At 38.0% G+C, this 26,261-nt stretch overlaps 1 protein-coding gene and 1 long non-coding RNA gene across 2 annotated transcripts in view; one reads left to right on the top strand and one right to left on the bottom strand.

Annotated features, from left to right (window-relative positions):
- The window catches only part of GRID2 (glutamate ionotropic receptor delta type subunit 2), a 1,601,453-nt gene that overhangs the window by 1,478,844 nt on the left and 96,348 nt on the right, over positions 1 to 26,261 (top strand). The window lies entirely within an intron of this gene.
- On the bottom strand, positions 11,288 to 14,404 carry LOC112447051 (uncharacterized). Its single transcript, XR_003035095.2, has 2 exons — positions 14,091 to 14,404; positions 11,288 to 12,157 (listed from the first exon to the last, which is right to left on the bottom strand). It is a non-coding gene; the product is annotated as an uncharacterized lncRNA (long non-coding RNA).

Raw genomic sequence — 26,261 nt, 5'->3', positions numbered from 1 at the left:
GGTCTAGTCCTGGTGCCTGCTTCTTCCCCGGGCCTTCATTCTTGCACCCACCTCCTCTCCACTTAACTCCTACTCAACTTCCCACCTCAATTTCAATGGCCTATTCATAAGGTGAAATCTAGTCACTTTTTTCAACTTCCATTGCCTTTCCTTCAACAGATACTAGCTCTGAATAGATGTTTACCAGCCCATCTCAAGGTGAGGGAGTAAGGGGGACAATGTAGACAGATGTTAACTTGAGGAATTAAGTTGAAAGAATTTTTTGTTCTGAGATTATAGCCATCTTATATTTGGAGAATTATATATCCTATCATTTAGGAAATGAGCGCAGATTTCTTTTAATATCCTCACTTAAAAATGGAGCAACCTTAGTCAAACTCCCTAAATAGTTTTTTCTGAAGTCTGGAAGTGTTGGAATTACATATCCCTTACTCAAAATGACTGTGGAGGAGTGAAGGTGGGGAAGAGAGATTAAAAAAAAAAAAAAAAATGATTAGTATGTAAGCAACTTGCTATACAAGATCTCCATTCCAGTTTTATTTCCTTTTTTAAAGCAACTCGGTGCTTTAAAAACTCAGTATTATTTCACAGTTCTATGTGAAACAGGAGTTTCTAAGCTGATGCTGCTGACACTGCTTTCAAATTTCTTACCTTTAAAAAAAAGTCTTTGGGGATGTTTTACACAGAATTCTATGTCCTACTTTAAATCTAAGAACTTTTTGACCTTCAGTATATGGAGAAAAATGTAAAAAAAAATAAATGAGAAAAGTGGCTTGTTCAAAGAGAAGCTTTTTAAACATCTTCAAGCAAAGCTTTTTTTCATTATCACTGATTAAAATTAAAGGAATAACAAACAAAGCTTTAAAAGGAGTTGTTCCTTGAAACCTTTCATAAAAGGAATTGTTCCTTGAAACCTTTCATAAACACACTGCAGAAAATATTCCGTCCTGAAACAAAGACATGTTGAGCCAACTTACTGAATACAAAATTATCAGACTGTGTCTTACTCAGATGGAAGGTGAACATTTGAGGTCTCAAGTAGCCATTGTAACCACCATCTGTAAAATCATTTCTCTGAAAACCAGCTACCTCTAGGATACAGATTCTGCATAATCTCACAAAAGATAGTAGAGAAATCCCTTCAGGAAAGATGAAAAAATAAGCCATTGCATACCACCTTCAGAGTTTCTCACATCCTTTGCCAACATTGAAAATTCATCTTAACTCAGTCGGCAACCAATTGATGCACTCCCACAGGTTAGAATATTCCTTTTCTTCTCCACCAAAAATGACCTTGTGTACACCAGTAGTTTTGCAGGGAGCACAAGGGAGTCATTCTTTTGATAATACAGGATTTAAAATTCAGAACTGTGAAATTGCCCAGGAAGATTTCCAAAGGAATTCGGTCACTTGATGGAGCTTATGCTGTACACAACAGAGAGGCTCCACAATGAAACACCTGGTTAAGAGCAGTTTTGAATTCCTAAGCTCTCCTTTCTTCTGTATTTTTACACTTTTGAAATCCATGAAATGGCTGTTAGGCAGAACATGGAATGAAGGACCTTGCATTACCTCAATTTCCTGGTTGTATGCCTGTTTTGATGCAGTCACACCACAGGGCCAATATGAAAGATAAACTTAAAATGCAATAAAAATTAAAATTGAACTAAAAGGGCAATTCATGCCACAATCAGTGAAATCAGCCATATATGGTATGTGGCCTAATGTGTTTCAGGTTAATGTAAATGGATTTGAAATTAGAAGAAATAAAACAAACTAGCAATGCTACGTCCCATTCAACAAGTATTTTTTAACCACTTGCCATGTGCCAGACAGTACGCAGGGCAGGATCTACAGCTGTGAACTAGACACAGTCCCAGCCTCGAAGCCACTTACTCTCTAGCAGGAAAGATAAACCCGCGAAAGGAGTATTTTCTGTTCTGTGTGATTTGTGTTCTGAGAACACAAGCAATAGATAAAGAACTCTGGTGAAAAGGATCAGGAAGGCTTCCTAGGGAAGCTGATACTGAACAATTTAAAGAGCAGTTGAAGTCAGTTGATATTATGGGCTGAATTGTGTCTTCCTAAAATTCCTTTCTTTTGGTTCTAATCCCCAGTACCTCACAATGTGACTGCATTTGAAGATAAGGTCTTTAAAGAGGTAATTAAGGTTAAGTGAAGCCACCAGGGCAAATGCAATGCAGTCTGATCGATGTCCTCATAAGAGGAGGCGATTAGGACTCAAACACATACAGGAAAAACTACACGAAGAGACAGTAGAGAAGCCATCTACCGAGACTCGGAAGAATCAACTTGCTGACTCCTTGATCCAGGACTTCTAGCATGCAGAACTACAAGAAAAGGAATTTCTGTTCTTTAAGACCCCAGTCTTTGGTACCTTGTTATGGCAGCCCTGGCAGATTAATACAGTTGCTGAAGTAAAGCACATACTATACCACTGAAGGAACAGGAGGAGGAGGTCCCCTGTGGACGGAGTGTGACTGAGAGGATGGCAGCAAATGGACCTAGGGAGGCACATGGGGGTCAGGGGAAGAAACCTCTGCCTCCTTCACCAAGTCCTGGTTCAGACTCCATCCTGAGGGTGACAGGACACCATCAGAGGTCCTTTTACATGAGATTAGATATAAAAAGCTTACATTTTATAAAAGTTACTCTGCTGCAGTGTTGATTATTGATTATCTGGAAGTAGACTCTGGCAGCTGGGAGACCAATCTGAAAGTTCCTGCAGTCATCCAAATGAGAGATGTTACATTGAAAGGGAGAGAAAAGTAATCTTGAGACATGAAAGAACAATGTGGAACAGAGCAAACAAACAAAAAATAGCTATCAGACAAAGCACAAGGACAGAGGTGCTAGGATGATCTCTGAGCCTCCCCCACACCATCGCATTTCCACCCCAGTGGTTAGTCTTCACAAAGTAGCCACATTTCTACCCGCAGAGAAGGCAAATTCCATTTTTATGAATTAATATATTTGGCAACATCTCCTAAGGCACCTGCCAACACCAGTGTATCTCAGGCTTGGACTCTTGAACTCTGAGTTCTGTGAACACTAAATTCATCCACACTTTTGGAAAGGAGCAGGGATTGAGGCAAATTCTATGATACCTATATTTATAACACTGCCTACAAGTGTTTCTATTCTGTATGTGTGAAAATTGCCAATGGGATACTCACGAACCCTCTTGATGTGTACCAATAGCCTTAACATCCCTGAGGAAGAATAAACTATCTTCTAAATATAGTTAGGTAAGAAAACGAAGTGGAGAGGAAGGGGGCAGAAGATGGGGAAATGGAGGAAAAGAGAGAGACGTTTTGGGTTTGGGGTTTTTCCTCACTATTTGACTGCTTAGTTGAGCTCTCTCCAAACAACTTACCTTTAAGTGCATAAGGATGCAGCTCATCTCTTGGAAGAGAGACCAGTCCCTGCTGGAGCCTAGATGAAATCGATGTGTCTCATTTTATTAGGAGCTTTGCACAAAGGCAAACAGGAGTTGACAAGAAATAAGGTAAAGTCAGGGAGTCTTACATACGTGAAAACTTTATTTGCCATCTATGCGATGTTCAAATATTAGAAGGATTTATTTTTATTATCCCTTTCTTCCAAGTGCTCCATTTTAAATGTCAGTAAGCTTTTAAAAATAAGGACAGGTTTTAGCAAATTGTCAGTCAAGGCTTATTTTCTTTTATTTCCCCAGTGTTTCTTAATAAGTGGGTTTATTGTAGCCCATGTGTCTGTCTGTCCAGTAGCCAACCTTTCCACGTCCTCTGTTCAGTGTTCACATCCTCTCTCATCGTATTTCCCAACTGCCCCTTAGTGCTTTATCTTCTTCTTCAACACTCTGTGACTTCCCAAACCAGAAGGCTTTCAAGGGAACATCACTTTGTGCTTCCTGCGGAAGCCTAAGCACAAAGAAATGATAAAACTCTGGCCCCTGCTTTATTCATAAAACACTTTGCAAAGTACATTTAGTAATTTGCCATTGTAAACCAATGGCATGCAGAGCTTTCAGGGCCCAGTTCTGACACTGTATTTAGTTCATTTTTGACTGCTCAGCTAAAACTTCCATTTGTATGCATTTATTCTGCTTCACACATTATGTTATCAGTCACTTTCAATATTTCAAAGTCACAGCAGGCTTTTTCTGACACACATTTATCAGAATGAACTGCCTTGATTGCTATTATTACAGACTACCGTGCCTGAGTAAGGGGAAAGGCATATGTCGTACCAGAATATTGAAACTGCCTGATAAAACAATAGATACAAGAGAATAAAAATAGAATAAATGCATATAAATGGATGCTTTAAAAGGCCAGCAAAATGTAGGAGTATAAAATAGGCATATAGAGTTCAAAAACCCGTGAAGAAAAATGTAATAAAAATTTTTTGAAGAAGATGAGGTCCCAATTGAAAATTTCACTGTCCCAGTGTCAGAAAATAAGTGGGTATTACATACTTCTTTTCAGTAATCATGGATTCAAATAAGCTCTACTTATGGATGTTGCCTTTGAAATCCACTACTGAATAACAAAGAAAATAATAAAAACACATGCTCCAACCAAAACTAAAGTTAGTGAAAGCTATAAGGAACTAATCAGAACTCCAGACCCATTACTCCTTTATTCTTGATAGGTTACTAAATATATCACCCAGCAGAAGACCTGGGTCCTATTTGCCTGCTCTTTACTTCACTTTTCGTCTTTAATCAGACTTCAGAACTGCATACCAAAGAAGAACCATAGAAATCAATTTTAGAGTCAGAGAACACCAATGTCTATGTGTGGGCCTCCTTAGAATTTCTTAATTTTCAAGAAAGTTTGTTTCATGCATAAAGCATGAAATAAAAAATAAGCCACAGTAATTGGTATACCAAATATCTTTCTAAAAGTGAATTAGGGACTTCCCTGGTGATCCAGTGGCTAAGACTTCACCTTCTAATGCAAGGAGTGCAGGTTCCATCCCTGGTCAGGGAGTTAAGGTACCACATGCTGCTGCTGCTGCTGCTGCTATGTCACTTCAGTCCTGTTCGACTCTGTGCAACCCCATAGACAGCAGCCCACCAGGCTCCGGTGTCCCTGGGATTCTCCAGGCAAGAACACTGGAGTGGGTTGCCATTTCCTTCTCCAATGCATGAAAGTGAAAAGTCAAAGTGAAGTCGCTCAGTCGTGTCCAACTCTTGGCGACCCCATGGACTGCAGCCTACCAGGCTCCTCCATCCATGGGATTCTCCAGGCAAGAGTACTGGAGTGGGGTGCCATTGCCTTCTCCGAAGATACCACATGCCTTGTGGCCAAAATCCCAAAACTGTAAAACAGAAGCAATATTGTAATAAATTCAATAGAGACTTTAAAAATGGCCCACATCAAAAAAATCTTTTTTAAAAAAGTAAATTAATAGAATACAGAAATCTGAAGCATTTTAATTATTGCCAAAGATGAGGAAAACAGAAAAAGCTCTTTTCTTTAGGACATTTATATAGCTTTATGAATTTGCCTCAGTTCATATATTCCTTAACATGCTCTTCCAAAGTAATATTCAAGAAATTATGGTAGACGTAGAAAACTTCCATCTAACAGACCCACAGTTTGGAAACGCAAAATTAAAAGAAATTGTAATCCCACTCAAGAAACAACCAAAATATCTAGGTCATAACCTGCTTACTCTATTACAGAAATAATATCTAATCTCTTCTAAAGAAATTGTTTAATTTGAATGTTATTTAAAGCCCTGAAATGAAGACGTGCTCTTTTAATTCTTTTGAATCCTTATAATTAAATGTCAATATCACATTTTAAAAATTTTAGGCAGATTAAATTATTCTGTCATCATCTCACTTATTCATTGTCCTGGCCTTCTTACAAATATTAATAGTTTTTAGGTATGTATTGACTCTTCACAGACCATCTGACCAGTAGCATAACTCTAGATTTATACACAGAAAAGATTATGGTGAAATACACAGTAATTCAGAAAAAAAAATTTAATTTGAAAAATGTTTATTAGCATAATTTTATTATTCATAAATAGGTATTCTTTTAAAATAATATCTACCAATATAGAAAACAAACATGGTTATAAAATGAGAAAAACAAGAAAGGATAAATTAGGAGTTTGGGATTAAAATATACACACTCACTACTATATATAAAATAGATAACCAACAAGTACCTACTTATAGCACAGGGAACTATATTCAGTATTTTGTAATAACCTATAAGGGGAAAAAATCTGAAAAAATATATATATATACTATATATAACTGAATCACTTTGTTGTACACCTAAAACTAACACACTGTAAATCAACTGCCCTTCAGTTTTAAAAAATAATAATAATAATTTGATGCTTTCAAATTGTGGTGCTGGAGAAGACTCTGGAGAGTCCCTTGGACAGCAAGGAGAGCAAACCAGTCAATCCTAAAGGAAATTAACCCTGAATACTTATTGGAAGGACCAATCCTGCAGCTGAATGAAGCTCCAGTACTTTGGCCACCTAGTATAAGAGCCAACACATTGGAAAAGACACTGATGCTGGGAAAGACTGAAGGCAAAAGGAGAAGAGGGTGGCAGAGGAAGAGATGGTTAGATAGCATCACTGACTCAATGGACATGAATTTGAGCAAACTCCGGAAGATAGTGAAGGACAGGGAATCCTGGCATGCTACAGTCCCTGGGGGCACAGAGTCAAATACGACTTAGCCATTGAACAACAACAACAATAGTAACAAAGTGAGAAAAAAGAATACCATGTAGAATAGTAAAATGTCTTGAGATTTTAAAATAAAAAAGACATGACTCAAAGTATGCAGAATATATCATATTTTAAATACATATCTTTACTGTATCTAGCAAAGTCAAAGCACTAACAATTTTGTTAAAATATCTATTTTTTTCTAATAATAAGGATAATCATTTCTAGACAGCAATTATTTCTCTTTGAGGGAAAACAAAAAGGTTTACTGCAGTCAGTAGTCATTTTAGTAAAGTGTTTCTCTTCCTAATTAATGTGTTAGGAGAGATAAATATATTCTGTTTTTGTGTAAAAATTTTGAATCCATTTTCCATTGAGTAACTAAATATGTTCAATCTTAGTTTTATTCCACAATCTATGGAGACATTAAAAATAAGTGCCATAAAGTGTAAAGATTGGGAGACTTGGAAAACCTCTAACATATATTAAGCAATTTATTTGTATTAATTAACCCAGTTACTAATTTGGAAAAATCTTTATGTCAGCTTAGAACTGCTACAAGTGATTATATCTGTTAGAAATAAAACTAATTTAGTCTGTTCATCAACATGCAAGGATACCTTTATTGAATACAGCAAAGTATATGTAGATATTACACAGTGGAAGTTTTAAGGTAGGTCACCAATAAACAGAGAATTTATATTTTTATCAGTTTATCAAATCAAATGAGATTTGCTTATTACAAAATTAAATGCTTCATCTGCATATACACATCACATTTTCCACAAACTCATACATCCTTCTTCACACACACACACTCACTCACACACTGCTCACTACATTCCGCACTCCCAGTCACTCATTTCCTTCCTCATATTTGACTCATAATTAGCATACCAAAAAGGACAGCTGTGAAAAGGTGAGGCAACTAATTCTAGCTGTCATTTCAATAAAACACCCCTTAAAAAGTTCAATTTTTATTAGACCTTTTTATAGTTCTCACTGCTTCAGAAAAGTTCATATGATCAGTTCTTTGTTCGGGTAGTTTTAAAGGTGTCACTTTTCTCATAGATGTTTTACTGCTCTGGGGGAGAAGGGGTTCGGTATCTTGTCACTTAGTGTGCTGTGAGCCTGTGGTGGGTATACAAGTCTGGCTTCTGAGAACCTTCATCTAGGGAGTATACATTGATAACAATAACACCTATTTAAAAATGAGAAATTCTTCTTTAGCTAGCTAGCCCTTCTTTAGCTAGCTAATTCTTCATCTTCAGGTGAAATTTTATTCATATTCTTACCCTTTTTATTTACAGTTTCCTTATAATTTTGAGCTTCTACTTCTTTCTTATTTGTATCTTAATAAAAGCTCATTTCAATTTATCTTTATAGTAATTATAATACTTTAATTTGTTTAGAATATTGTATATCATATACTTAGGACATTGTATGTATTTACAGATATTTAGTGAATGCTGATGTTAAATGTAGATCAACCAAATGACTTTGAACCACTCTTATGGATGAAGAGTTCCCACCAAACCATAAAAATTTTCTCTACTCTTAGTATTCCACCATAGCAGTGTTTGATTTTGTAGGATAGCAATGCCTTCTAACATAGTGTCTTTCCTAGATGAAAACAAAACAGAAGTAAATATGGCACACTTGTTGGTTCAACCATACATTCAAAAGCTCAAGCACAAATTTAGGGGAAAATATCTTCTAAAATATCATTTAGGGGAAAATGACTTCTCATTTCTAATCAGCTCTGCCCCAACTTCAAAAACCTCATATCCAGAGCACCAGTTCTTATTTGTTTATTTACTGTGATAGAGTTCTTATTCAAAGTATTCTACTTAAGTCTTTCTTAGGAGGATTATCTGGAAGCTACACTGAGGGTGGAAATCTATAGTTGGATTGCCTAAGATACAGATTTCTTATAGAACCTAACACAGCTGCCAATTTACTTTTGAGGGCAATCAGGATGCTCATTAGTAATTGAGTTGAAGCAGAGAGGAACTTCATTTGTACTGAGTCAGTGACCTGGATCGTTTTCAGAATGAGTATTGAGCTGAAATGGCCCATTCATTTCTACTTCCAGTGGGATACTGTACCAAAAGGTTATGGCTCTTACCTTCCTCCAGCAGTGACAGGGATTTTCAGGAGCAGAAAACGTCACTTTATGTTTGCAATTTATAGCTCAGAGTAATTTTTAATATGATTTTTGATTACTCTTACAGCATGAAATAAGCCTGTATTTTCAGCTAACCTATGGGACTGAGTCCAACACCTTCATTTAGTAGGTAATTGAAATATGACAGTTCATGCTGATGAATCAAAGGTTTCAGAAGTGAGGAAGGAGATTAAAATAAAAACAGACAAATCTGGAGCATGATCAACAGAAGTGGGTATAAAGTTATAGGGAACTTCAGTGGTTTATTAAAGTGGTGTTAAATAAATAAATTAAAGTATTGAAATAATACCACTTTAATCATTTAATAGCAGAAGCCTGTATAGGACATATGATAGCCAGGCACTATTCAAATAGCTTTAAATATATTATAATTTTTGTCCTCACAACTCGCCTATTTTACAGATGAAAAAACTAGAGATTACAAAGAGATTAAGTGACTTTCCCAAAATCATACAAGTAGCAAGTGATGGAACTAGTATTCACACCTCAACAGTCTGGCTCCAGAGTCAGTAATCTTAACCACAATACTCTATTACTAAGGCTATCAGTATGCACTGTGATACCCTCTTGTGATGCCAGGCAGCAGCATCAAGCCACAGCCCCCAGTCAGCCATACATTCATGACAGTAAAAAATCAACACATTTAGAAACATTCTGTAATCATACAACCATTCTATTTTTCATTTTCAGTGTAGTATTCAATAAATTACATGAGATATTCAACACTTTGATATATAATAGGCTTTATGTGAGATGATTTTTCCCATCTATAGGCTAATATAAGTGTTCTGAGCACATTTAAGGTACTAGATTAAGTTAGCTGCATTAAATGCATTTTTTACTTAAAATATTTTCAACTTAAGGTGTGTTTACCAGGACAAAGCTCCATCATAAGATGGGTAAGATCTGTATTGCGTTCATATTCTAAGTTGCTATTATGATTTATAATTGAGAAATAGTATTTGGTCTTCATCTGGCATAGATTTGCTAAGAATCTTAAAATTTCATAAGTAATGAGAGCAACGAAGGTGACTTTTATAATGTTAATGACGTGTGACTTTTGGACTGTACCTACTGATGGGGAGGGAATGGAGGAGGGGGTGCAAGGAGAACAAACCTGTTTGGACGACTGATATCTGAGGAGAGTAGAGAAGCTGGTGGTTGAATGAATTACCAGTGCTCAATGAAATGATCATGCCTACAAAATAAAGCCTGCCTAAAAACCCAAAAGTACAAGGCTTCCAAGTTGCTGAACATTTGGGGAGAGTGACATGCAGGAGAGACCAAGGAATCTCATGACCCTCCCCCATACCTTGCCCTAAGGTTCCTCTTCCATTTGGCTGTTTCTGAGTTATATCCTTTTCTAATAAGGTGATCCAGTAAGTAAACCATTTATCTGACTTCTGCCAGCTACCTTAGCAAATTAATCAGACCCAAGGAGGGGAGGGGGGTTATTGGAACCTCCAATCCAGTTGATCAGAGGCACAGGTGACAACCTGGACTTGCAGTTGGCATCTGAAGGGACATGGGGAAGTCTTGTAAGACTGAACCCTTAACCTGAGGAATCTGATGCTATTTCCAGGTAGATGGTGTCAGAAGTGAGTTGCACTATAGGACACCCAGCTGGTGTTTGAAAATTGCTTATTGGTGTGGGAAACCCCCTACACACACAGACACATATACATCAGAGTTGCTGACCAGAATCATTCAGTTACCTCCAAGTAAAGAATTACTCATCAGGGATGTGGAGTCCCAGCCCAGTAGCAATGCCCTCATTGCTAAGAGGCCAAGAACAATTTTAATATTTCATCATTCTCAACCTCCAGTGAATTTTTTCAAGTAGGAAATCTGAGCAAAGCAACTCAAATAACTATTTTTACCCCAAATTTGTGCAGGAATTCAAGAGCACATGTTAACAAAGGTTTTCAGCCAGTTAACTGAGAATGATACAGTGGATAAGGTGTTCTCCACACTTCTATGGCGACCCTAGGGCACTGGAGCCTTCAGTGAAACAGGGGCACTGACACACATAAGACAAACCCCATCCCGCAGCAGCAGCTAAGCTCATAGCAGAGACAGTCCAGCACAGCAGCCTCAGCAGCACTCTGGCAGCAACAGCCGGGTGCAGGAGACACGTTTATCCAACTCTAAGTCCAAAGGCCTTAGGGTCAGGCGAAAAAAAAAGTGCCAAGGATAAGAGAACTGGAGGAAAGGGGCCACATGGCTGCTGAAACTACAGAAGTCCATGTAAAACTTTCACAGGTGAGTCCCAAGATGAATTAAAGAGCCTGGAGGTCCCACAGTCTTGGGTGGGGATGAGCCGGATGGTGGCTACTGCTTGTGTCCAAAATTATCACACCTTCCTCCCTTGTGGGTGTAGGCTGAAAAAAAAAAAAAAAAGATAGATTACGTATGCATCCACAAATCATTAATAATCTTTTCTGTATATTTGGAGGGTAATGTCATCATATCATATTTAATTTTAAATGTTATACATACTAAAATTCAGTTTGTCAAAAAAACTTCTGAAATGAAAAGAGAAAATATTAATTTGATAGATGTCATAGCTTACAAAAAAAGGGATGATGGATAGGTTATATTCCATTTTTTAAGCTTTTAAGATTTTGCATTTTGTCATAAATTTCTTTGCACTAGATGATTGGTAGCCTTGACTAAGACATCAGGAAGAGGAGATATAATGAAGATTCACAGGCAAAGTGCAGACCCAAACATAGCTGAGTCATCAGTGGGAATTTCTATTACTTTCTCAATCTCTTTTAAATTTTATGTTAGACTTAACTGTTAAAAAGGCTCAGTACTGAGGATGCTGACACTAGTTCTCAAATTGAAAACCTTATCAAGATAAGAAATTTGACCCTTTTGTACTATATGATTTTAAAAGAAGACTATCAGTCATGTCTGACTCTTTGTGACTCCATGAACTGCAGCACGCCAGGCTTCCCTGTCCATCACCAACTCCCAGAGCTTGCTCAAACGCATGTCCATCGAGTCGGTGATGCCATCCAACCATCTCATCTTCTGTCACCCTCTTCTCCTGCCTTCAATCTTTCCCAGCATCAGGGTCTTTTCCAATGAGTCAGTTCTTTGCATCAGGTGGCCAAAGTATTGGAGTTTCAGCTTCAGCATCAGTCCTTCCAATTCAGGACTGATTTCCTTTAGGATTGACTGGTTGGATCTCCTTGCAGTCCAAGGAAGGCTATAATGGCCCCTTTTGGTAATAGAATCTCTGATTTACTAAAAAAAAAAAAATAGCTTTAATATATAACTCATTATTTTACATTTACAATAGCAGCATTATTATGATGATCATGTGAAAAATAGTACCAGTGATTCTTTTTTGATGATCCAGAGTTGGAGGTCTTTGTTAAAAAAAAAAAAAAAAACAAGGACTCTGAAATAACTAAATTTGAATTTTAGAACATATGCATATGAAGTATTTCTAACAAAGGTATTCTCATGTGACAAGCAGGGGAAGCTTGTATTTCTAACTATGTTTACTTAGTGTTTTAATGTCAGTTAAAATGCTATCTCAGTCAAAATAGCTCCTATATATGTAAAATTATGGTTACTTCCCAAATTATACTATTTTTTTATTCAACTAATACCATGTTTAAATGGTGTTATTTTGACTTGCCAGTAGATACAGGTAGTAACCTAAACAAGTTTTTTATATTGCAAGACATTGCTTACAGTCAGAAAAAAAGAACATTTTCTATAATTTTATATTGAGAGTAGAAAGTAAGACTCTATTTAGTTCTGCATTAGAAATAACTGTGGACTAAATAACTTACTATTTCAGTTGAAACAGCCATCACACAATGGGAGAAATATTCTGTTTTGAAAGGGCCAATAGATATGCACCTGCCCCTCAATTTGTAAGCAAATGTTTCTAAAAAATATTTTAAGAATCAAAATTTTAAATTGTGATTATGTCAAGAATTGTGAGAGATCTGAGATTTTATACGACTTGCAAGTGTCAAGTTAGCCCTATCACAGTTTCAGAAATGCTGACAGAAGACATGAGACTCCTGGATCAGAAATGAAGAACTTTATTCACGGCAGACTGAGCAACGTGCGCTTCATTTTTTCAAGTTTTCCCTGCCCTCAGGTCTGATGGAGATAATGCAGAGTAAAGCCCAGAGAGATCCTGCTCACATAGTGTGTCTTACACAGGGACTGACCTGCCCAAACTTTGCCCAAGATGGAGACATCATCTTTATTATTCAGTCAGGAAAGAAAATCTGCCTCTATCCCAAGGCTATTTGCTAGACAAATATCCTTGAAACGAGTCCAAGACAAAAGGCATCACAAGACATGTAGAGACAAAGTGGAAAATTGTCCCTCAACAAAATATTTTAGTAGAACCTCATTATTCACAATTCGGTACTTGAGAACTCACTTGAAGAATTTTTGTGCAACCCTAAAATCAATACTTGCCACACTTTCACAGTCATATGCACTCATGAGCAGAGTGGGGAAAAGCTGAGTTGCCTGACACTCAGGTTCCCAGCTAAGGCCAAATTTATTTTAGTTCTTGTACAGTAAAGTATCTTTTCTGTAGTCCACTGTCAAGGTTTTTGCATTTTTGTGAAGTTTCCTTTTTGGTGATTTTGTTATTTAAAATGGACCTGAATAGTGCTGAAGTACTGTGTAATGTTCCTAAGTACAAGAAGGTCATGGCATGTCTTAACAGAGAAAATGTTAGAAAAGTTTCATTGACGTACAAGTTATAGTGGCATTGGCAGTGAATTTGAAATTAATGAATCAAAAAAATGTGTGTTTAATAAGATACATGAAAAATGTGTATTTAATATGACTTTTCTTTGAGCAGAAACAGTCATAAAACAAAGTTACGAACTGATCTTTTGATGAAAATGTTGTGACCAGAGGCTCACAGGAACCTAACGTGTATTTCACCTAGGAGCAATGGTTCAGGAGTCACTAATTCAGTGTTTGCTGCCTCTTTATGGCCCATCACTGCTGTGAATAATGAGAATTAACAGTATAGTCAATCACAAATACAGCAACCCCACTTCCACTCTTGCTCCCTTATAGCCTCTCCTCAACAAAACAGCAAGAGGGATCTTGTAAAACAAGCACAATTATAGCTCAACTCTGCAGATGTTCTCCAGTGACTTTCCCCTCTCAGAATCAAAAGTAAACTTACCTCAAAGGTGCTCCAGCATCTGCATTCAGCACCTTGCCTCTGTGGCCTCTGAACTCTCCCCCTTGCTCCTTCTGCTTCACCTACTCAGGCTTCCTTGCTGTTTATAGAACAGGCCATTTCCTGCCTCATGACCTCTGCACTTACTTCTCTGTCTAGAAAACTCTTCTTCTTTTTCCAGAGTTCTGTATGACGTAATCCCGCATCTCTTTCAGATCATTGCTAAAATCCCAGCTTCCCATTGAAGCCATCACCAACCAATCTGTTTAAAGTTGGAAGCCTGTCCCTCTCAACCCTGGTACCCCCCATCCTCTGTCTGTTTCATTGCTGTCCATGGCACAACCACCATCTGACCTAGGCTAAATATTACATATGCATTTTGTTTATCATGGTCCTTCCCCAAAATATGCAGGAATTATTATTGTCTGTTTTATTTATGGCTGTGTACCCAAAAGACTTTGATGCTGGGAGGGATTGGGGGCAAGAGGAGAAGGGGACTACAGAGGATGAGATGGCTGGATGGCATCACTGACTCGATGGACGTGAGTCTCAGTGAACTCTGGAAGTTGGTGATGGACAGGGAGGCCTGGCGTGCTGTGATTCATGGGGTCGCAAAGACTCAGACACGACTGAGCGACTGATTTGATCTGATCTGATCTGACCCAGAGCCTAGAACAGTGCCTGAATCACCATAGATCTTTAATAGGTATTTATTGAATAAATGAAATAAAAATCTCCTGAAGTTTTCAGGGACTTTCTTTTTTGCAGTAAGGTATGATTTGATCCTAAAGAAAGCTCCTGCAAATATTTTTTCAAAGCAGATAAATTAATAGTGAGAGAGGCAGAGCTCAAAAGCCTTGCTCAGGCTCAGCAAGAGAAAGCTAATTGGGAAAAGGTAGCAAGAGTGTTTTCAAGCTGTCTTGAGAAGAGAGATATGGGTGAATTCTTCATTTTTCACATGATAACAATGTTTTTAGCAGCGAGAGAATTGATACTAGGTTTAAAAATAACAATAATTTTTTTTAAAAAACCTAACTCACTGGAAAAAATGTTCTTGTCTCCAGTTTCTTTGTCCAATGATATCAAATCAAATGAATCCCTCATGAAGTAAAAAGAAAGAGCTTTTTCTTTAAAAAACAAAACAGTTAGAGTTTAGGTCAGCTGCCCACAAAACATGAACTGTTTCATTTAACTAACCGAGAGCACGGTTTAATTCCTAAATAAGGAAGCAATTTCCATTAATAAAAGGGAAGCTCCTCACAAGCATGTTTCTCTCTGCCCTAAACAGCTGTGGAGAAAACTCATGGCGCTTCTGCATGTTGCCACAGACAACCACAGACAAATGGAACAAATACTAGTAAACTTGAAAACAGACGGTTTGGCACTAAGGCTAATTCTGAGTTTTACCATCAGGTGGTTTTCTGTGCTATTATAATCCAAATTTCTCCAGACCTCACCAATTAGGGAATGGGGAAAAGAACTATAAGCACTTCTGATTCACTCGCTTAATGCTCCATAGACCATAGGACCTCTAGCCTCCCTTAGTGTTCACACAGTTACTTCATGGGATTCTTTAGGTGGGTTATTTTGGGTGTTTGTAAAGAGTAATCTCAAGGTTTTCAATCTGCTAATGGCCCCCAAACTACTTGAGAGTAGCATTTTGGCTGCCCACGCTCAACCATAAGAACACACATCAACACAAAGGGTGGTAACCCTTGAGAAGCAAAGCAGAGCCAATTTTTCCAAAATCCTCACTACCCTGGAGTCATGCTGCAGCCCAAGTAAGAAAGCTGCTCTTCTGAGCTGGGTCACACTGGATGCGATGTGAGAACAGCACTTGTGTCTGTTTCCGCTGGCAAAATGTCTGTGTAAAGGACTCAAACAGGCATGCACTTTGGCAGACTCAGGAACAAGCATACATACATACATACATATGTACATGCATAATATAATATGACGGTGAAGTAGGAGCCATAGGATACAGACAATGCACTACTGGAATGCAAAATAGACTAGAGGACTCTAGAAAGGAAGGCTTCATGATGGAAGGGGCAAGTATGTAGACCTCAGTCCATAGGTAGTCTATGATCATTCAGTTCAGTTCAGTTCAGTTCAATTCAGTCGCTCAGTCATGTCCAACTCTTTGCAACCCCATGAATGCAGCACACCAGGCCTCCCTGTCCATCACCAACTCCCAGAGTTCACTTAGACTCACGTCCATCGAGTCAGTGATGCCATCCAGTCATCTCATCCTCTCTCGTCCCCTTCTCCTCCTGCCCCCAATCCCTCCCAGCATCAGAGTCTTTTCCAATGAGTCAACTCTTCACATGAGGTGGCCAAAGTACTGGAGTTTCAGCTTTAGCATCATTCCTTCCAAAGAAATCCCAGGGTGATCTCCTTCAGAATGGACTGGTTGGATCTCCTTGCAGTCCAAGGGACTCTCAAGAGTCTTCTCTGACACCACAGTTCAAAAGCATCAATTCTTCGGCTCTCAGCCTTCTTCATAGTCCAACTCTCACATCCATACATGACCACAGGGAAAACTATAGCCTTGACTAGACGGACCTTTGTTGGCAAAGTAATGTCTCTGCTTTTCAATATGCTATCTAGGTTGGTCATAACTTTTCTTCCAAGGAGTAAGCGTCTTTTAATTTCATAGCTGCAGTCACCATCTGCAGTGATTTTGCAGCCCAGAAAAATAAAGTCTGACACTGTTTCCACTGTCTCCCCATCTATTTCCCATAAAGTGATGGGACCAGATGCCATGATCTTCGTTTTCTGAATGTTGAGTTTTAAGCCAACTTTTTCACTCTCCTCTTTCACTTTCATCAAGAGGCTTTTGAGTTCCTCTTCACTTTCTGCATCGGTGGTGTCATCTGCATATCTGAGATTATTGATATTTCTCCCGGCAATCTTGATTCCAGCTTGTGTTTCTTCCAGCCCAGCGTTTCTCATGATGTACTCTGCATAGAAGTTAAATAAGCAGGGTGACAATATACAGCCTTGACGCACTCCTTTTCCAATTTGGAACCAGTCTGTTGTTCCACGTCAAGTTCTAACTGTTGCTTCCTGATCTGCATACAAATTTCTCAAGAGGCAGATCAGGTGGACTGGTATTCCCATATCTTTCAGAATTTTCCACAGTTTATTGTGGAAAATTGATCCACACAGTCAAAGGCTTTGGCATAGTTAATATGCTTGTTTAATTCCTGGATAGCAAATCTCTTTCCTCAGTTTCCCTGAGCACTGTATTTCAAGAAGACAGAACTCTAATATATAGTGGACTCGAAAAATTTTCGCATGTTTAAAGTAGTTATCTATGGTGTCTCATTGAGAAGATACAAAAGGTTGTTTTGATCTGTGCTAACCTTTATTCATGTATCACCTAGTTTGACAAATATTTCTGACAAAAATTATCCCCACTTTTATGGAACCTGCATTCCTATGCTATAAAGAATGATAATGCAAGGTAGGGGGGGAAATGAGGGGGGTAAGATATTGGTCCATGGTTAATAATTTATATACATCTATAAATATATATATCTCACGTTTTGTTTATCCACTCATCCATTGATGGACACTTGTTTCCATATCTTGGCTGTTGTAAATAATGCTGTAATGAATGGAGAGTGCAGACATCTTTACCAATTAGTGTTTTTATTTTCTTCTGATAAATACCTAGAAGTGGAATTGCTGGATAGTATGGACTTTGCTTTTACTTTGAGTGAGATGGAAAGACATTAAACAGTTTTGAGCCAAGAAATGCTGCTGTCTGAATCAAGATTTAAAAAGATTGTAGTGAATGTTTTGTTGTGACAAACTACAGTGGACAAAGTGAAAGCAGAGAGACTAGTTAGGAGGCCTGTGTTACGTATGAAGTGACTTGGACCATAATGGAGGTAGCAAAGGGTACATGAAGTCATCTGACTGCATAGATAAGACAGAATTTGCTGACAGATTGGATGTGGGGTTTGAAAGAAGAGTCAAGTGCGACTCTCAGGCTCTTGGTCTAAACAACTAGAAGGGTAGAGCTGTCCTTTAATGAAATGGGAAACTTACGGAAGGAATGTGTTGGGACAGGTGAAGACATGAAAATAGAGAAATCAGTTTTGGAAGGTAGGACCTTTGAGGTTTTGGAGTTCACCTGATTTGCATTAGATCTGCTCTTGCACTGGTGGCTCAGATGGTAAAGAATCTGCCTACAATGCAAGAGACCAGGTTCAATCCCTGGGTTGGGAGGATCCCTTAGAAAAGGGAATAGCTACCGTCTCTCCAGTATTTTTGCCTAGAGAATTCCGTGAACAGAGGAGCCTGTCAGGTTACAGCCCATGGGGTCACAAAGAGTCGGACACAACTGAAATGACTAACTCTGTTCTTGCACTGCATTTTTTAAAATTATACAATCTTTAACTCAGCTCTTCCAGGGCTCAATTTCCTCACCTGTATCATGAGGATAATAGAACCCAACAAGTAGGATAGGTGTCATGAGGATTGAACAGAGAGCAGATGTCAGTGATGTATCTTTTTAAAGCTGGTTTTGATAACTGTTAAGTGTTCTGAGGTTTACATTCATTAAGTTGCTTGAGTGTACCACATTTCTTTTTATCTTCTTGAAGATTTCTCTGCTTAAATGTCCATCTTAATTTACTACCATGACCACACCTGTTTTACCCTTGACCCCACCTTTGGGATACTCCCAGAATTTACATGTCACCATGATTTTTTTTTTACTTCTTCTTTCACCCATATAAAGTTTGACTCAGTTTCCAAGACTCAGTTCTAATACTGCTCCTTCCTTTAGGTCATTTCATTTTGCACTTACCTGACTGCGCTTATCAGAGTAACTATTCTTACAACAGAGTGTGCAACAGAGTACTTGTGTACATGTCCCCAGTTGACCATTAGCCCAGAAAGGGCCGGCACAATAACTGGCTTATGTTGTAGTTTCCAAAAGTCCTTGAATGTAGTAGACAATCAATAAATGTCTGTTGAAATAATATGCTTCTTTTCTTAATATGTCTTTTTTATCTGCTTTGTCTTCATTGTCAGCATTGTTCTAGCATAACAGTTTATGTCAGTTTTTTTGCTGCTAAATGCAGCTTCAGTAATTCAACAAAAGTTTGAGCATCTTCCATGTAACTTTTTAATGAATTTGAACTTAGGAATGCAGTGAATTAATGCACAATTAATGCCCTTCCTTAGAGGAGCTTACACTATGGAAGGAAAAGCTGACAAGTGAATAGCTAGTATATTGTGTGACATGTATGTTTTGATGGTAGTGATACTTTTCCAAGTGCTATTTAAATGGCTAAAGAGTTTCAGAGGGTCTCATTGTGTGGGGTTTGAGTGAATTGAAACCTAGTAAATACCTTAAGCACCTGGAGTAGTGCTCTGCATGTGGAAGGCACACAGTAAATGCTGTTTGTTGGATTAATTACGTGACGGCAGCTAGAAGGCAAGTTCAGAAGACAGCAACAGGGCGTGGCTGGTAAGGCACTTTCGGTACACTGTGATGTCGGTAGGATTTTCCTGCCTTATTGTAACCCTCAGCTTTCAGTCACTTACACCCCCAGTTGAAGACTCCCTGGGTCTCATTTAAACAAGACGATGAAAAGAGTAAGACTGAATAGTTTTCCAGGTAACTAAGATAGGTAACAGCAATTTCCAGAATCTTGCCCCAGAACATGACTACCTGTAAACATGGGCTCACAGCATTAACGTAAGAAAGAAGGAAAGAAACAAAATTATTATGAAACTGCTTTTAAATATTAGAACACTTCTTCAAAAGATTGTCAAATTTTAGGTTGGTATCAGATGTTCTAATTTTATTTGTAAGTATATAAACTTTGCATTCATCAGTTAGTAATTAACTTAATTGAACAAGCATCTGTTGAAAACCTATTGCATGATGGTTTCTTGCCTAGGATCCAGAGATACAAAGACAAATAAGATGACCGTTGCTTCCAATTAGCTTATTCCAATGGATGAAAAACAAAATGAATGAAACAATGTAGTATATCATGGTAAGAACTGTCAGAGGAGTTCATGGGTTTTTGAATAGAACAGAGAAAAAGACCAATCTAAATCAGGCTCAGAAGCATAAGGAAGGCTGTTTTGAAAGAAATGATGTGTTTAAACTGATTTTGAAGGGCAAAGACAGGCTAATGCAGCAGAACTACTGGATAAGTAGAACCATTTGACCAAGTACATCCAGGTTCCCATTATAACTGTTAGCTTTTCTTCTTTTTTTTAAATTCTGTGCTCTTCCTGGCCTTAAGAGATAACCAGGAGGTAGTACCTATGGAGAAGACTTATCCCTACGGCCTTTGACGAAGCGTAATTCTAACATGAAGTACCTTTTATGGGCTTAAGTGATCAAAAAAGAAACCTGCTGAGATGGGTTTCATAGGGAGCAATGGCTTTAAGAGTCAAGAGTCCAAGGATAAACCATCTGTTTGTCACCAGACAGGTGCTATGAAAATAAATCACTGCTTATTCTTTCCTGAAAATGCACTGTTTTACCAGGTTGTATGTGAATGTGCTGATTAATATTTTAGGCATAAAGCTTACAAGATAACATTCTCATATACATATCATAATAGCTTTTATTCTGTGACAAAGATGGGATTGAGGAACTAAGTTTGAGTCACATAACCATAGTTTCTTTTGTTTAAATTCACCATGTGAAATAAGATTTAGCATAATACCATGAAAGACTAACACACTGCTTTGAGATGGACTCCAAATATTTCTCACTGAGTAATTTAAAACCAGTGCTATATTGTATGCCTATTTCTTTTCAGAATGATCAAATATAGCAATGCCTTTCACATTTATTATCTTTAAGACCTCTCCTTAAAGTTTAGATAGGGCTTCCCAAGTGGCTCTAGTAGTTAAGAACCCATCTGCCCATGCAAGAGACATAAGAGACACGGGTTTGATCCCTGAGGGGTCAGGAAGATTGCCTGGAGAAAGAAACAGCAATCCACTCCAGTACTCTTGCCTGGAGAATCCCAGGGGCAGAGGAGCCCGGCAGGCTGCAGTCTATAGGGTTGCAAAGAATCGGACACGACTGAAGCAACTTAGCACACACACACAAACTTTAGATGCCTAAAAAATTAACATTCTCCTCTTTATTCTTATATAAACCAGAGACATGATGAATTGTTATGCATTAACTATGGAAAATAATAGCTTTGTAATGTTTTAGTGCTCTGCCACCATGAGGTAATTTTTATAATTTTTCATATACCTAAAGCTTTCCTCTCAAATAGGATACACTTCCCTGCCTTTATAAAGACAATATTTTAATCTCAGATGATAATTATGAAGATCTGTTCTTTCACTGTGCTTTGATACTATGATAACATTAGGTATTACCAAGATGTACATAATTATTTTCTCTTACACCCAATGACCTTTAAATTCTATTATCTGATTTTCATATTGTTTCTTTTTTTTTTTGCTATCAGACTATTTGCCCTCACGTTTTATAATTTCTATTTTCACCTCCCCTTTCAATGCTTCCTGTTGTGCTATTTCAAATGTAATTTATTTCAGAAAATATTAATTGAGGATATACTATGTATTAGTCACTGCACTAAGTGTTGGGTAGTCAAAGATAAACAAAACATGGCCCCAGTCTTTAAAGAGCAAGAAAAAGTAGAGAGCAAATAAGTAATTAGAATTCTGTGTGAAAATTGTGATGAATAGAATTTTATTCTATGGAAAATGTGATTAGTTTCTCCTGGGCCTTGCCAAAGTAGGATGGCCCAAGTCAGACTGAAGGGCTCAGCATCAGTGATGCATGTATTCTAAGTCGCTTCAATTGTGTCCAACTCTTTGTGACCCCATGGACTATAACCCACCAGGCTCCTCTGTCCATGGAATTCTTCAGGCAAGAATACTGGAGTGGGTTGCCATTTCCTTCTCCAGGACCAGGGAAAATTTCAAAACAGAGTCATTTGTAGTGAATCTCCCATAGATAAAGATATGTGCTATTTAAAAAAAAAATAGATAAATTTATAAAAATTTTGTAAAAAATAAGAAATTACTCTTAGATCTCAGACACTATTCTGGTTTATGAACTTTGCGTATTTACTTGTGACATCTGACATTTGATCATTTGGGGTCTTATTTTGCTAGCTTTCTGTTTCTACAGCAGGTACAAAATGATTTGGAGTGCTCAGTGAGTGAAATCCTAGTGAGAGAAATGTTAATATATTTATTATGATAATTTGTTTTGTATTATATTTTTGCATATCACATTTTATTATAGTCCATCATATTTTATTGCCCTGACCTTTCCACTATCACATAGCATTTCTAATGAGAAAAAAATTCAAAAACAATATAAGACATGCAGATAGCCTCTGAGTTAATGTGGGGTAATATTTGTAAATAGTTATTCTGTATGAAAAAAAGTGTGTTCATGATAGAATCATATATTTGAAGCTTATAATCATGCGTAGAAAATACGTTTCTAAGCATTAAATAGTCAACCTACCAAAAATTTCTGGTAGCAACCACATTCTTGTCTTTTCATATTTAAAATAGCATTCTTTGCATAATGTATACTGCAGTAAATATTGGCTAGATTATCACTATCATAATCATTAAAAATAGTACACTACCAGACATACTTTAGAGCCCTGCAGAAATTCCTATGTATTTTGAAAAAATTTTAGTGCCATGTGTGAGATTAACTACACTATCGTTAAAGTAAAAATTAATACTGAAACGGCAATACAGTCACTCTTTGAACTGGCTGAATTTCAATTTAACTCCAAGGTTAGACCTCTGTCTACTTCACCCCACTCCCCTGCATAGCAGTCACATAATACTCCCACCAGTTACATGTTTTATTTCATGTGATGATTATCAAGAAGATGGGTGCAGAAGGTATACCTCAGTTTCCACAGGTAATGTATATAGTTTGAAGTTATTACTTCTCCAAATTTTTGTATTTCCTCTCCACATTTCTTCCACTGGGGGCCCACCCTCCTTGCACCTCCCCTATTACATGTGCAGATAAGCAAAGTTTTCAGTGCTGTAAAATTTGAAGATGATTTCCGGCTGGAAAATTTTCAAAGCACTACTCACTAATTGGCTATTCTGACTGTTTTCAAATCCCAGTGAAATCTAATTTCTAGCAGTATGACTTTTTGATGAACTCTCCAGGATAAATTAAGGGAACAATGTTACTTTGGTGAATAGAGTCGTGTAGAGATTTTGCATACAAACCAGTAAAGATTGCCCAAAATAATGATTTTTTACATTTACAGCAGTTATCATAAACCATTCTTCCCTTGGGGCTAGTTATAGTTCTGAAACAATTATTTATTGGAACCAATGATGGTACGGTTTTGTTCTTCTCAGCCTTAATACCTGATTATGTCAGGAGACCATTTCTATGATGGTCTTAGTATTGCCTGAAACCCAAGGTGATGCTAAGCTGAATTTAAGGAAGCTGAGATCCTATAATGAATTCACGTCTGTTAGCAGGATACTGTTTCCTGTCCAATAACAATGACTGAGGAGGGAGAAGCAAAAGGTATAAGATTTCTAACATACTGATCCAAAGAATAGCAACTATCTGAAGTGGTCAAAACATACCACACTCCATTTGCACCTCATAAAAAACCTTGGCCCCATAAGAGCTGGCTTTATGATTTATCAAAAACAAAACTTTGAATTTCCAGAAGCTGACTTACTTGCTTGTTTAATAAATGGGTTACAATGACGCTTCCACATAGTATTCAGAGTTCTGGGGTGCTTCAGTATCTGCTCCTAGAGTCAGAGGAAAGCTGCTGTATTGATCAGGGTTCTCCAGAGAAACAGAATTCATTACATACATTAGACAGATTTTGAGGAATTGGCTCATGCAGTTGTGAAGGCTGAGAAGTCACTGTATCTGCCATCTGCAAACTGGAGACCCAGGAAAGCCAGTAGTGGAATTCAGTCCACATTCAAAGGCCTGAGAACCAGGGGATCTAATGGTGTAAATCCCAGTCCAAGAGCAGAAGAAGATGAGATGAAATGAGATGCCCCGGCTCAAGCAGCGAGGCAAGAAGTGAGGCCTTCTTGTTCTCTTTAGACTTTAGTGGACTGGACGGTACCCATTCACATTGGGAGGGCAATCAAATTCACATAATCCACTGACTCAAATGCTGATCTCACCCAGAAACACATTCACAGATACATCCCAAAATAACGTTTTATCTGGGCATCCTGTGGCCACTCAGGTGATACATAAAATTAACCATCTCAGATGTCAATGGTGAATTCCAGGCAATTCATCCACATGTTTCTACTAAAAACCAGTCTGTTTTTATTTATTTTAGATGGACTACCTCATTTTCAACATAGATATAATTTTTAAAAGAATTCACTTCTAGTATCACTTGAAAGTCTCTGAGTCTATACAATGGGACCACACCATTAGAACAAACTCTTTAAAAAAATTAGCAAGCATCAGAATCTTTTAGACAGTCCAGTCTTTAATGAAGGAAACCCAGTGTGCATTTGCTTTATAACCCAACATTCCAAGAGAGTAAATATAAATATGTGAGTAATGTGATCTAAGATGGAACAGTTAGATAGCAATAAAAGGCAATTATTTTGGTTTTGATTTTGCCACAGAATCTAGGGTAAAAAAAAAAAATCAAAGTACCTGAGGCAAATATACCCCAAATTTGAAGCTATATTTCTGTCTTTTAATAGGGAAGATGCTGAGTTGTTGGCAAAAGGGTGTAACAGACCTGGCTTCAGAATGCCTCATTGTGTTTGGCTGTTGCAAAAACTTGTTTAAGTAGAGTGAAATCCTAAAACTCTGTGTATTGACGAGGAGGGTTTATGTCCAAACCTCAGACTAGACAGTTTGGTGTTTGTGGGTGGAAAGATTTTCCTTCAATCATACCAGCCTAAAAGTTAAATGTGTTATCCAAAGGCTTCACCCCACCCCCCGACCCACCATGTAAGTGTTCAAAAGTCTCAGGATATGAGCTCTACACTAATTGCATGGCATAGCAGCCTATTGCAAACTTGATCAGCCTTTGCCAAGATAGCACAATGGAAAGAACCCTAGACTAAGAATACTACTGTTAATACCACTAGAGAGTGCTAAGTCGTGTCCAACTCTGCAACTGCAATGGATTGCAGCCCACGAGGATCCTCTGTCCCTGGGATTTCCCAGGTAAGAATACTGGAGTAGGTTGCCATGCCCTCCTCTAAGGGATCTTCCCAACCCAGGGATCAAATCTACGTCTCTTATGTCTCCTGCGTTATCAGGAGGGTTCTTTACTACTAAAACCACCTGGAAAGCCCAAAGAATACAAAGTGTTAGTTGCTCAGTTGTGTCCAGCTTTTTGCAACCCCATGGACTGTAACTTGCCAGGCTCCTCTGTCCATGGGATTCTCCAGGCAAGAACACTAACATGAGAGCTGAATGTAAACAGAAAAACACTATATACATTAGCTCTTATTAAACCCCTGCCCTGAGCCCTGATCTTTCAAATCCCTCTTCTGACCTTCTTTTTGCCACTTTCCTTCCCACCAATTGAAGAGTTTGCAGAGTCAAGGGAACATGTCCACCAGGAATCCATCCATGCATTCCCTCTAGACCATACTGCAAGTGTCCAGATCCCATAATAACTTAACTCTTAACTCTTCTGATCCCATTTTCTGGACCCATAGACCACTTTGCCCAGTCTGTTCCCTGAGGGGGAGCCAAACCACTGATGTAACTCCCTAGGCCCTAGGGTGGCCAAGGGATAGCTGTCCAGCAGTGTGGATAAAGGGTGGATATGTACCCAGTGGGGCCACATGCATGTCAGCAAGGCCCTCACAGTGCAGAAAAGAGCTGGAAGTAGAAAGAGAAAGGGATCATGAAGCTTCCATTAAAAATATATTTTAAAATTTGATCTCTTGGCATAACAAAATATTTAGAAATGCAATATGCCAGGCTGTGCTTCTACTTTTGCCTCAAGTTCCACAAATATTAACTATTTCATGGTTGAAGTCATTCTGTGGATTTGCAACTTACTCCCACAAATACTTTTTCCTAATGTTAAGACTAAATATTGTTGTTAAATATTTTACCCTGGAGAGGAAAATATACTACTATGTGCTGAAATCTTTTGAGTTCTTCAGTTTGGGCAAAATCCCAACCATTTC

The sequence above is a fragment of the Bos taurus genome, chromosome 6 (assembly GCF_002263795.3).
Source record: "Bos taurus isolate L1 Dominette 01449 registration number 42190680 breed Hereford chromosome 6, ARS-UCD2.0, whole genome shotgun sequence".
Lineage (NCBI taxonomy): Eukaryota > Metazoa > Chordata > Mammalia > Artiodactyla > Bovidae > Bos > Bos taurus.
This window is presented reverse-complemented; position numbering and strand designations above follow the sequence as displayed.